Here is a 13,101-nt window from a genome sequence, read left to right as displayed (position 1 = left end):
ATCTCAGAGAATTCTGCTTCTCCTTAACATTTTGTACTCCTCCTGTTTCCTGAATGTCAGGAGTAAATACCTAAGAAGCCCCCGGTTCCTTAAGGTAAACATATTCAATGTATACTTATACAGGCAGAAGTACTTGATTATTTTTATAACATTGTTTAAATGAGATTATCTGATTAGTTAATGGCCTAAAGAGTTCAGATAGGGTTCAAATAAGAATCTAAAATGTGTTGCAGCATCTTTAGACATTTTCCCCACAACAGTGGGTTTGGGACAGATTCTGCCATGTAGGCGTGACTGTTGCCAGATACTGTCATTTTATTTTAGTAGGTTTACCCTGCAACAAGACACTTCTTCAAGGCATTTGACCCTTGGAGCTCATCTCTTGTTCCACATTTGCTACTCAGTGTGCATTCAAGTTACTTCTGTAGTGCCACTATGCACACATTTATCATGCTACTAAACCAGACCTCCTGCTTTCCCACCCCCAAAATGTTAAATCTGAGGAAATAGACATTTTCCTTTTTTTTTTTTTCTTTTGCAGTATTTATATTCAAAATGCAGTTTAACTGAGGAAAGGGATTTTGGCAAAATAATACATGATTGTTGTACTAATTGGCAGCTGCAATGATAACAACCATGACAAGTTTTAGCTCTGTCCACTTCAACCCAGCCAAGTCATTAAAGGTTTCCAAGCAGAGGATTGTGTTATGAAGCTTAATATACGCTGGTAACTACACTGGTATCCCTGGGTTTCTAAACACAGTTTTAGCCACCCAAATGCAGGTTCAGTAGGATTTTGATCCATGGAGGAAGGTCTCAGCCAAGCACTAAAAAGATGTTTGTTAGCCTCCAAAATATAAATAAAATATTTACAAAGAGAATAATTGACTTTTGATGTTTACTTCAGGCTATGGTTAAGCAGGCAATGTCTGTGCTAAGCAATGCAGTGACCACCTGCCACAAATGCTGTGATATTTGACAGATCCCTTTCTGCCAAGAACTATAATTCCTATTTAAATCTAAATAGAGGAGCCATGAATGCAGATTTCTCATCACAAAGACGCTGATGTTAATCCCCAGTACAGAAAAATAAGAAAAGCCAGAACGTTTTATTGGATTTTATATGGAAGATAATTAAACAGTATTTCTTCTTTACTTGTTATACGGCATCCCATCAACATTCCTGCTGAAATTTGTTTGTAAAGAAAGCCAGAAAGTTTTATTACATTTTTATGTAAAAGAAAATTAGCATTTTGTATATTTGAACTTAGGTTAGAATAACAAAAAGCAGGTAAACAAAAAATGACCAAAGAATCATGAAAATAAACAGAAAAAAGGTAAGGAAAGCACAACGCTGTTCTCATACACACGGTTTCATATTCTAAGCATGCAAACAAAATAAATGTTTATGTGCATATGTATGTATTGTATATATTTAAGTATCAAGCAGTTCTGAAAAACTAAGCTCCCAGAAGTTAGGAAATGCTAGAATTAGATGTGCTTGCACATCCTTAATTTGGCCTTTCTGACTGTATACACGCGGACGTATGCTTTTTTTCTTTTCCCACCCCCTACCCCCCACCCCACCCCCTATACAAAATGGTGCAGTGTAGGCAGAAAATTGGCTGGGAGAGTGATGTAATCTCTGAGAGAGCTGCTTTGCAGAAGCCTGTTTCTTTTCTGCCCACAACCCAGTTTGGTATTTTGGATGTACCCAAGGAAGTTATCTTAGCATGTTTCCCAGCAGGTGGGTGCTGCCAATCTGAGTCTGTAAGAGAATGTGTCTCAGTGTGCATTTAAAGCATGCTTATTAATAGAGGGGAGGAGGGGGGTGGGGGAAGCTGTAGCCAAGGTTGCATCCTCGGCATTTAAAAATGTTTCAGTTCAGCCTGTGCTGCCATTTACTGCATTATGTGATGCATGTGGATTTTCCAAACAAAAGATGTTTATGAGGAGAGTATATTTTAAGATCCCTTTCACGACTGTACAGACCCCTCTCCGAGCAGATGGCCTGACAGTTGCAAGAAAACTATTCATAAGCCAAAAGTAGCATTTAAAATTCTTTTAAAAAGACAGTTTGTTCTCCGTATACATGTACATTTTAAGCAGGTACTAATTCTGTTCACAGCGGCACCTTCCCTGCTTTCCAGCGCATTCCCAATCTGACAGCACCAACTGAAGACGCGCAGGCTGCGGGGAGCCCAGCCTCCAGCAGCACCAGCAGCACAGCACAGGACTGCCATGTCGTATCAGCGCCCTGAGCCACGCTCTCTGAGGCTACTTTCAGCTCCGGTTGATGCAGAGGGGACCATTAAAATTCAGACTCCACTCACCGCTAGCTTGGAGTAATATTGGAGGTACAACAGTTTCTCTTTTAAACTCAAAATAGGCTATATCCACAGTGAACGTGTTTACTTACCATTTACAAGTGCATAGAAACAAGCAGGATTAGCAATGAACTTTCCAAGGACAAGAAGATACTTAATTTCATTTTCATACACAGCCTTGACTATTACCTAGCTGTAGTTGAAGCTCATTGGGGAAAATTACCAGCCGAGAACAAAATAACTAAACCTGAGCCACTTGACCATTACTAAGTTTATGTATTCGGGAAGAAATCTGTTGGCAATGACTTCATACAGCTGCATTTACTGACCGTTTTAATTGCCTTCTACAGAACCTCCTGCTTGAAGGAAGCAAGCATTCCCATATCATGTGCTTGATAAATAAATAATGCTGTCCCTCTGGAGACAATAATTCCATCTCTAACCAATCTAAGTACAAGGACAGGGACTAACCGTACTTACAGTTTGGGGAGATTGTTTGGTTTTGCTTTTCCTTCACCTAGGTAACTCAGACTTGTTATTTGTAGTGTCTAGCACATTCAGAAATATTTCTCAAAAATCCACCTAACCCTGCAGCAATGAGTTGCAGGGTTGGTTATACACAGCACAAATGTTTCCAGAATTTTTCCTTCACCTTTACATGCACATTTCTTCTTCAGGGAAAACAGAATAAATAGCCCCTTCTCCCTGCTTCTCTTGTACCATCTTTTACTCTTGTGTTTTGCAAACTAAACAGTGCCAGTCCTTTTAATCACCTTTTAGACGGAAGCCTCTTTCCTCATGTGTCTAATCATTTTTGCTGTACTTCTTTTGCTGCAGAAGTACATACGTGTCAGCCTACGCACCCCTGGAGTAATCAAAAACTCTATGAAGAACAGGGTTTAAGGCTTAGCAGAGGTTTGCTCTTTGCTCCCTAAACAATCCCTGTTCATCTCATTCTAAATTCACTTTAAGAAACAGGGTCCCCAGTGCAGGTGCTGAGATGTGCGTGTAGATGTGCAAGATTAAAAGTGAGGAACAGGACAGAGAGGGCAGGAAGACTTCATCTCGCATTCAGCAGCGTGGTCACCAGGCCAGTCCTGACTTGCTGCAGAAATGAAGCCAGAGTCTGGTGCGGGGTAAGAAATCGTTTCTTTTTGTATGAGGATGAGCTTTCTTAAGCCCATATCTTTCAGACATGACAATTTGTAGATGATGCTGTTTCATCTTCCTGAGGCTCACCTTTACTCCAGCCTGCCTTTCTCCTTCACCCGCGCTGTGCAGCGCTGCAATCTCTCTTTGAACAGCAGTAGTAAGTTCAGATCTGGTGCTACAGCTCTGCTCAGCCTAAAAGGGAACATGAAGGAGAAATGAGAAGCTGGCAAAAAGCCTCAGGGAGAAACATGCTCTTCGGCTGGGACCAGTGTCCTCATAGAGGTGCAGTCAAGGCAGTTGCTTCTCTTTTGGCAGCCTTTGGTTTTCTGTCCTGCAGAAGATTTTCTCTCATTGCTTTCTGGATCCAGAACATTGTGTGTATTACAAAGGCCAAAACCTTAGCTGGGGGAACCAGCACACGCTCCGGCAAGGGGAGTGGGCTGGGTCTACGCAGATTAGCTGAACGCCAGGCCCAAAAATGTTTGGGGAAGGATTCCCCTAGTCTAATTGTAGCCCTCTGAAGCTTGATTATCCAGTCCAAGCTTGTTGCTTAATCTTCTCCTGCAGTTGACAGAGAGATGAGTTGATTCATCCCATCATAACATTGGGGTTTGAGATAGAAGGGATGGCCTCCTGCCCCAAAAGTACCTCCCCCGTAGGGGAGGCTGTAAAGCTGTATAAATTAAAAGTTCCAAAAGTACTTGCTCAGAGATCCTACTCTTAGGACCACTTAGGTTGCTGTTACTGATCTTGGTATGAGTTCTGAGGAGGCTCTTACTACCCAGGCTGCCTTACAACAGTGCCTGGAAAGCGTGATCATGAGTAATGCTGTCACAGACCTATTGCCAATCGCGCTACATCAGTAAGATTTATATTTATGATGGTGATATATGGTTACTAAATAAACTGCAATATTCAAACTGGTGTTTGGGGGAGAGGAGGGGAAGGTTGGGTTTTACCCTCATCTAATTATAGCTTCTCTCTCTGAACCACTTTAAAAAAAAAAAAAGTGAAGGCACTGAACTTTCCTTTCGGTCTTAAAAGCCAATCCAATATATCTTGTCCTTGGAAAGTTTTTTGTTAATCCTGTTTGTATTTTTTAAATGCTATGCAAACATTTTCATTGTGGATTAAAGTGTTGTTTCAAAGCAGTTGAGATTTTAAGATTGTCATTAATTCAGAGAAAGAGACTTCTGTTACTATTCCAGTTCTTTCGGAACTAATTTCATCCAGTGCCCTTTCTGAGGCTTTGCGCTGGAGTGCTAAATGCATACTATCAAAGGCCGTATTAAAGAGGATTGTATATAGTTGACCAGGGTTCATACAAGGGACTAGTTTTAGATAGTGTCTTACATTGAAAATATGCTTCTTCAATTATACCTCCTATCGCAGAAATGAAATTACCTTGAATGCTTGGTCTAGTAGGCTTATTCCTCAGAATACAATAGTAAATGGTCAAATTCTTCCTCGCAGTAAAACATATCTGATTAAAAGATGAAAGAGAGAGTGAGAAATGTGAAGAGGGAGGTCAGTTGTAGGAGCCCTGAGATCAGTGAAAGGACAGCTTATATAAAAACTCCATTTGAGTAGCCCAAATAGTTCTAGGACCGCCTGGATGCTTCAAGCAGGAGCATCTAAAGTGCCTAATGTTCTTCCAGCTGATTCAGGACACTGCAAAGAGGGGTCAGAGGGCCAAAGCCTCATAAACACATTCACACTATTCACAGAGAGCAATAAAAGTGATTTGCAAATATGTCTTCTTAGCAAAAGTTAACATCTTTGAGATCACAATCATAAAAAATAATTGATACAATTAGGGAACTGAAGCTACGTTTGGTGTGACTGCAGCAATTCACATTTATTACGTTTCTAAGTGTTTTCTTGTCTGCTTTCCCAAGTCATAATGTACATCTAATTTATTTGGAGAATAATAGTGATTTGTAGTCCTTCACTGTTCTTTTTTATCTTCTGCTCCACACAGATGTTTTAGGTGTGCAGAGGGTCCAGCCCTGGGAGGACACACCAGGCCTTGGCCAGGCGGCGCTGGCTGGCAATGCTGGCAGGCTGGTCTTGGCGTTTACTGAATTGAGTGCCTACTGCTGCTGAATATACACACAACCTCAAGGCTACCTACTGTGGTGTTTCTAAACAGTCTGCTTTTCTAATTCCAGGATTACAGCGCTTAAAGGCACATAAGGATGATGAACAAGTGGAAAGGATCTTATGTCCTTACATCCACAGGGAGTTTTGTGCCTCTGCCCTGTTGGCATTAGTCATGTAAGCCTCTCATTCATCTACCTTGGGAAGACTGATTTGCTCAGCCTTTGGTATTTTCATCTGTTTTTGATGTGCTAGCTGAACTAACTCAATGATTGCTTATGTGTATGAGAATTAATTATAAATTTTGACTACATAAAGCAATCTTGTGGACTCAAGCTTCATTAGTAGTCTGATCGGTTAGTCACTGCAATGCTAACTGACTTAATTTGCACTGCAGATACTATGGCTAGAAGGCAGTGGACATTAGGGAGGAAGATGGGATGCAGAGTTTCACCAGCTCTGCGTTAAATTCTTAGCATCCTCCTCTTACCCAGGGAGCGTACGATGAGAGGACAGAGCACAAGGCTACGCATTGTACTCCCTGCTGAAAACTTGTCTTATGACAAAAAAATCTGTTGGTTGACCAGAGAAAGCAAGCTACTCAGGCTGCAGGGGTCTAGCTTGCTGGGCACAGATGTGCACCTTGAGGCTCTTGTGCTCTCACTTTCTTCAGAGTCATAGTAAAATGTTCCAAGAGCTATTGTTCAAAAGCGTAACAGGAGTGAAGTGGTTACTCTCTTCTTTTAACTACTTTCTTCCTTATCTTATTTGTAAAATGATTAAAACTATTCTTATGAACATATAAAACACTTTGAGACCCTGACCCACTGCCTGGAGGAATCTTATTGTTTGCTAGAAAGGAATCATTCTTGTTTTCAAAAAAAGCTCTGAAGAGGACGAAGAAACATTTCTATATTGTATGCATTAGTAAGAAGGATTAGACAGGCTGTAATCTTGGTCAGCCTGACTTCTACAATTATGGAAAATTACAAAGATTGATGTTAGTTGCAATTTATCTTATTGCACAAACTTGTTCAGGATGAATCTTCTCTTTTAAAATACATATTTCACTAAAACTAGCATGTATATGAAGTGATTTTGTTCTCTTTTTTTTTCCCCCATCAGACTGATAATAGACCGTGTAGGAAAGTGCTGAAAAATACGAAAAGAAAAAGTTGGAGCAATTTGAATTGTCATGGCAATATCCTAGATTTTTCAAGAACTTTGGTTCTGTTTAGCTAGTCACTTTAATTTTCCTTCGCTAACTTGTCTCCATTCTCTGCCATAATGATAATTCTTTATATGACTGTCAGCCCTTTGCATTGTGACAGCTTAAATTAATGTTTTGATATTTCTCTCTTTGTAAGAATACAACAAAGAAGACAACTGCCAAGGATAGGACAGAAACTGTATGAATGTAAAACAGACATTGCACACCAATAAAGCCAGAAGGAATAATTTTCATTTTATTGCCTTGTTAATAAGCTTTTGCAATACCTAATCCTGAAGACTTTGGATTCTATAGGTTAGTGTGGCCCTTCTGCTTCATCTGGGTTGTGGTAAACAACTTACTGGGGACCTTGGACACTTCTGGGAATACTTCAGCCCATTTAGGTCAGGGAGGTTTAATACCTGAGGCAGGCTGGTTCAGCCTCGAGTCCTACACCAACTGTACATGTAAGCTCTGGTGGATTAGCTTGGTTTACAGTCATAATCAGAATAGCACTTGTTCATAGCAGAGACTCTGTTGCAAACTAATGTATGTTCATCTCAATTTCACATGCCACCTTTCCAAAAGTTAAGAGGATCAATAATAAGAATTCCAAAAGGAAGATGCAGGAGGAGTTGGAAGGGTTTAATTTGGCACTTACAAAAGAAATAGTCAAAAGGAATTGTCTTATGATTTTGTTGAGGTTTATACCAGTCCTTATGTAAGGTTCAAGGCCTTTAGTAGCATCATTCCTGTTCTTAACGCATGCTTCGAAAATCCCAACCACATCTGGCATTGCCTTAAATGAGGATTGACTTCAATGATGACGGTGTTTTTCAATGTTCTTTTAGAAATCCTTTTTAAAAGATCTGAGATATTCAGATGCAGTTTAATGTTTCAGTGTAGCTGAGGATTTCCTTATTACCTTCTCTCATTTATATTATTTTCTCTCTGTTTTCCCTCTCTCACATTCCTTCAGGACCTGGCCTCACCCAAGAGATGAGGAATTTAAATGAAAGTAGAACAAAAAAATCAATTAATCCATTCTTTGTGGCAGAAGCCACCAGATGATGCTGTTACTCTTACAGCTTCTGAACATGTGAGCAAGATTTCAGTTTCTGAAGGAATGCCGCATTGTTATTAGTTTAGTTTTACAGTAATCCTCTGAGAGAAGCTGGCAGCAGTGTGTTTTCTGCTTTATTCTCTATAGGATGCAGTTCTTGGGACAAATTACTTTCCTTAGAGTTAAATTTCAGTGCCCAGCTGGAAAGCAGTGCTTTCTGGAAGTAGTAAGAGCTTTTGTGATGACTGCAGATACCACTGTCACATGGTTAAAAAAAATAATTAAATTTTATAAAAGGCATAATGAAAATGGGCCTCACTTAGAAGAAAGTCCACATTACTTTCCGTTCCATCAACAGGTCAGTACCAAAGCCCCAGATTCTGTCCCTGTACAGAAAGGAGTGATGGTCGTCACAGATGGAAGACACTGAAGAAGTAAAGGACACTCTTACTGCCGTGGATGTGCTGGGCAATATGAAGAAAGCTGTAAGGAGAGCACTGCTTAGATCTCAAGATCCTTTTGACCTGTACCTCTCCCTCTTTAACAGATTTCTGGTCCCAAAGAGCTTCAAAGAATAGATCAAAAGTGTGAGACATACCATTTATCTTAGTGGACCACAAGCGCTGAAAGCTAGGGATGAAAAATTTAACATCAGATTTGTCAAATATTTCACTGCTGATGGGATCATTTTAGCAGAAATGACCAACGACAGTGCTTATCCATCAAATTGAAGGTTTAATATAAAAAAATAAATAACACGGGAGATAGAGCTTTTAGTAGATGATTCATTTATGCATTTTAATTAAAATTCTTGATTGTTTAAATGCAAATGAAGCAAACACAGAAATGCCAGTGCATTGCATTGGCATGCATAAAATCACAGCAGCAGAGATTTGGTTCAGTCAGGTATAATGATGATAAGATCCTGAGTGAAACATATAAGAAAGTTTTACTGTATCTGCAGAAGATATTGCCATCGGCTGTTCCTTACTCTGCTTCTGCCAGCAGAAACAACCCCCACAGCAGTCATCTGAAGAAAATGAGAGCTCATGCCTCAGCCAAGCTGTTGCTGGACAGTGATCTGTTAAAGTAGAAAGTTTTACTGAAGGGCGCATGTCACCGGTCAAACATTTCCAGATCGGAACAAGGTAAGATTGAACTATTCTGCTGCTTACGCTAGGAGGACAGAAGTGGTATGCATATACCTGAGACTGTCTTTGCCCTGGAATTTCTAAGCCTGACTGCCATTTTATGTAAAACAAGTTCTGTTTACTTTTTATAGATCTTACAAGAAAGAATAAGCAAGCACATACAGAAATCAAGCAAGCACATTATAGTGCTAATGCATCCAGGCTTTGCTAAGCCAATTAAGCAATCAAATCAAGGTCACAGCTGAAATGGACTCAACAGATCAATGAGATTGAATGGCCAAAATTAATACACTAGGAAATTAAATCAAAAGGATAAAGTTGAGACTGAATTTGTTTTATTGGTCTTGGGCTGGGGATATTTAAAGGGAAGCTAAATATCTTCTTTTCAGTCTAAAGTCACAGCCAATATTCAGCTCAAAATGTATGCACCTGGCCAGCAAAAGATACAGGTACTCAAATAACGTTTGTGTCCCTCAGGTGCACAAGCATCATCTGTGCTGGTCCTTCTTAAGAGACCCTCTAAAGCAAAGGGTGATCCTGACCTGTTTCATTTAAGGAGGAGGTGCAACAACCATAGTGCTGTCAGCAGCTCTGCTTCATTATTTTCTGCCTTAAATCTCACTGTTGTAACAAGTTATTAGCTTGCTGTTCTGATTTTCCCTTTCTAACACAGAGAAAATCTTCCCATAGAAGTGACACAGATGACAGCCAAATCAAGCAGTAACAGCTTTGGGGAAAAAATAATAAATCCAGAAGAATCTTCCTAATTATACGCAAGATTTGCAGAGTTTGGTGTTTACTTTTAGGGACCTGTATGTAGTGCTGTTTCTCCATTACAGAGTGCAAATATGCAAGTGTGTGTTTGAGATAAGGCAATATAGTCCTGGTATAATGAAAAGGAAATGAAAAGAAAGAGTTCAAAATGCTTTATATTTTGGGATCCTTCACTTGTGCTGTTGACAGCAGCTGTAACAAAGTTTCAGGCTGAACATAACTTACAATTCATGTTGAACATCTCGGTCCGTAACAAGTCTTTCCCCTCTTTTCCCGTGAATTGTACAGTCACAAGAGGGAAAAGTTTTATGGCCAGAAGCTGTCCATGCTGGCTGGCAATGACTGTGCTTCTTCCCATCAAGATCCTCACTCCTCTGAGTCCTATGTGGTGGTTAGGACCAGACCTTGCTATAGATCGTATTGCCTAGTGGAAAGCTTGGGCCGTGTGGCCACCAGGATGAATGCTCGCTGCCATGCAGGATCTGCTAGTCTAATTGCAGGCTGCTTGTCAAAAAAATAAAAGAGGGATGGAGGGCAGGCTGTAAAAACCTATGTTTACTTTCTGGCTTAATGAAAAATATCAAGTGGACAGGACAGTAAATTCATTCAAAAATAAATCCTTTGTGAGTTCTTCCACAGCGGTTTCTTCCTCACCCTACCTTAGGCAATTAATTCAGATAAATTCATATCCTGCACAAATTAAAATACTGCCCTTTTTTTTTTTTTTTTTTTTTTTTTTTTCCATCAGGCTAAATGTTGCTCATAATTAGAATTTTTCTAGGTCCAATTCAAATTGATTGCAAGGAACCTTTGTTCGAAAGGAGCAGCTTTTCCTTTGAGCGTAGGCTGGGTGACCCCGAGCCCAGTGAACTGGGTGGCAAAGCCTGGGTCTGCCACCCCCCTCGGGCTGGGGCACGTGGACCCTCTCCTCGCCACGCGCCCCACTGGCAGGACACAACTAGCCACTTGCCAGGTCTCACCAGCCCCCTGCCCCACAGCGGTGGTATCGGGGCCACTGCCGGAACGGTGGTGGAAGGGCACGCCTGAGAGCTGGGATTCTGGCTGGAGGTGGGAGGGGAGTTTTCTTGTGGTGGGATGGAGCGTCCCTATGGACTCACGAAGCTGGAAGCCCGGTGGCTGCCCGCTGGCGCTACGGCTACTGCCACAGCCCCGGCAGCTGTGGCACGACTTGTGCGAGCAGCTAGTGCCCGGCGTGAGGGGCGGGCTGCGGCACCAGGCCTTCTGTTTGGGCAAAGCCCAGCAATGCTGCTGAATTAAAGACATAATTGAGGTTTTGGCAAAATGGCAACACAGCTGCCCAAGGTCATCTCCAGTGAAAGTAGCCGAGGAGGTTTACACAGATGATGTTAATTGGATTTTCGTTTTCTCTTTAGAAAGGTTTAGAGCTATCGGATCTCACCACACTACAAGCTGCATGAATATGTCCAATGATATTGTGAGCTGATTATTGTTCATTCTTAACGGCTTTCCATCTCCGTAACAACGGTATTAGCATTAATATTGTGCCCAGGGCTCTGAATATGGATACTAATGGAACTCAACCAGCTCTTAAAGAACAAAGTAACCCTTTTACATGGCACCCTGTGACAGTCAGAGGATTGGATTAGCAACTTGTCAATCCTCCGGTTTGCAGCTTTTTTTTGATGCGCTCTTGAATGTGCAGATAGTATGCAGAATTACATTATCTGAAAAATTAATACAAAACATTAAGTGAAAGCTATGTGCTATTCCCTCCTGACCTGATTATTCTAGATTATTTAACTAAGTAGCCAGCATACCCCCTAATTTAAGTGCTGAATTTCTACAACTCGAAACGCTGTCTTTTCTCATAAAAGAAGCCCACGAAAGAGCAAGCTCAATTGCCAATTATGCTTCTTCCATGAAATCTCTTCTATCCCCTTCAGGATAGGTTTGGGTAAAAATATAATTGCAATGGATAAGAAAGCTTAAGAAAAGATGTAAATGAAAAATGTTATGTGTTGGCATCTGATTGATCCGTTTGAAAGGAAGAGAAGGAGAATTTGACGAGATGGTAAGGAGCTCATATTTTGTTTCGAAGGAACCCGGCATTTTTAACCTGTACAGGGTGCTGAGCTATAATTAAGAATGGCAAGTCGGTGAAAAATCTATTTAAACTCATGACAGCTTCTCTAGATTAGCATTTTTGACATCTACATTCACTCAAGCAAATCACTAATGTGATTTTTTTTCAAAATTATATTTTTATTAGCATTCTGCATATAATAACAAAGTAAAAATGATGTTACAGCCTGGACAGGTCTTTAGCTCAAAAGCTCAGTACTTACAATGTGCTTAATTAGCTGCCTGATTACTGTTTTATTCTGAAAGAAGTTTAGTAAATGTGTTTTCATCTTTAAGGTGAAAGCAACTGTTTGATTCTGTTAGTTGGTGAAAACTATAGCAAACCCTGGATAACAAAGCACTGTGATTAATTGATGTCAAGATACTCATCTCTGGTTTGTTGGTTGGGGTTTTTTTTCCCTAGAGATGGTTGAAATACTGAATAACAAAACAAATATTTGTGTTATTTGAGTTATATAAGTCTTTCCCATTAATAATTATTCTGCAAAGGAAGAATATGGCTCAAGCCTGGCAACTTGGGTATAGGTATAATATTTTAAAACAAATCAACTATCTTCCTTAAACTGTGAAGAACTTGCAATAACATTTAAATCAGATGCACCGTAATGTGTTGGTTTTAATTTGATAGCAAAGAAATACCACCATTAATTAGAATGCTTTCAGATTAGTGTTTGTCTTGCATAATTCAACATTTGCCAAAGTTCAGGAAAGATATGCACTAAATAGAAATTATTACTTTGATAATGCCGCTACATTTCCTCTCCTTATTTTTAATATGGCTTTTTAATTTGGGTAATGAGTATATATCACTAATCATTTTGAAAGCCTATTACCAACACCAACCAATCTGTCAACTTGAGTTAATAATTTAGTTTATTATAAAAATTGGAACTGGACATAGCTGTGGAGGACTGAAGGAAAGAAAAAAAAGCCTTCTTAACAGATAACCTATTTTCCTCTGTGCAAAAAAATGCTCCTTGTTCTGCCGGGACTTGTTTTCCCACTGCTGGAACTCCATTGGTAGCCATTAAGCTCCTGCTCGAGACACATTCCACTGCAGGGCATTTGGAAATTAAATGCTCAAGGAATTAGAAGAAGACGGTCTTCTCCCATACTTAATTTTCCTGTGTATTATTAGTAGCTGCCTCTGCACTGCTAATGCCCTTCTCCCACTGTGTAGGCATGAGCTGGCAAGGTCAT

The 13,101-nt window shown here is 40.2% G+C and overlaps 1 long non-coding RNA gene across 7 annotated transcripts in view; it reads left to right on the top strand.

The window, feature by feature from the left end:
* LOC121097570 overlaps positions 1-13,101 on the top strand; it is a 31,037-nt gene that overhangs the window by 15,957 nt on the left and 1,979 nt on the right. For 4 of the 7 annotated variants that reach the window (XR_005831002.1, XR_005831000.1, XR_005831005.1 and 1 more), the window contains 4 exons: positions 2,129-2,357; positions 5,651-5,756; positions 8,211-8,337; positions 8,858-9,000. This is a non-coding gene — a long non-coding RNA (uncharacterized LOC121097570). Of the gene's footprint in view, positions 1-2,128; positions 2,358-5,650; positions 5,757-6,946; positions 7,105-8,210; positions 8,440-8,857; positions 9,001-13,101 lie in introns of all 7 variants that reach the window. The other 3 variants (XR_005831001.1, XR_005831003.1, XR_005831004.1) reach the window with 3 other exon arrangements.

The sequence above is a fragment of the Falco naumanni genome, chromosome 14 (genome assembly GCF_017639655.2).
Source record: "Falco naumanni isolate bFalNau1 chromosome 14, bFalNau1.pat, whole genome shotgun sequence".
Classification (NCBI taxonomy): Eukaryota; Metazoa; Chordata; class Aves; order Falconiformes; family Falconidae; genus Falco; species Falco naumanni.
This window is presented reverse-complemented; position numbering and strand designations above follow the sequence as displayed.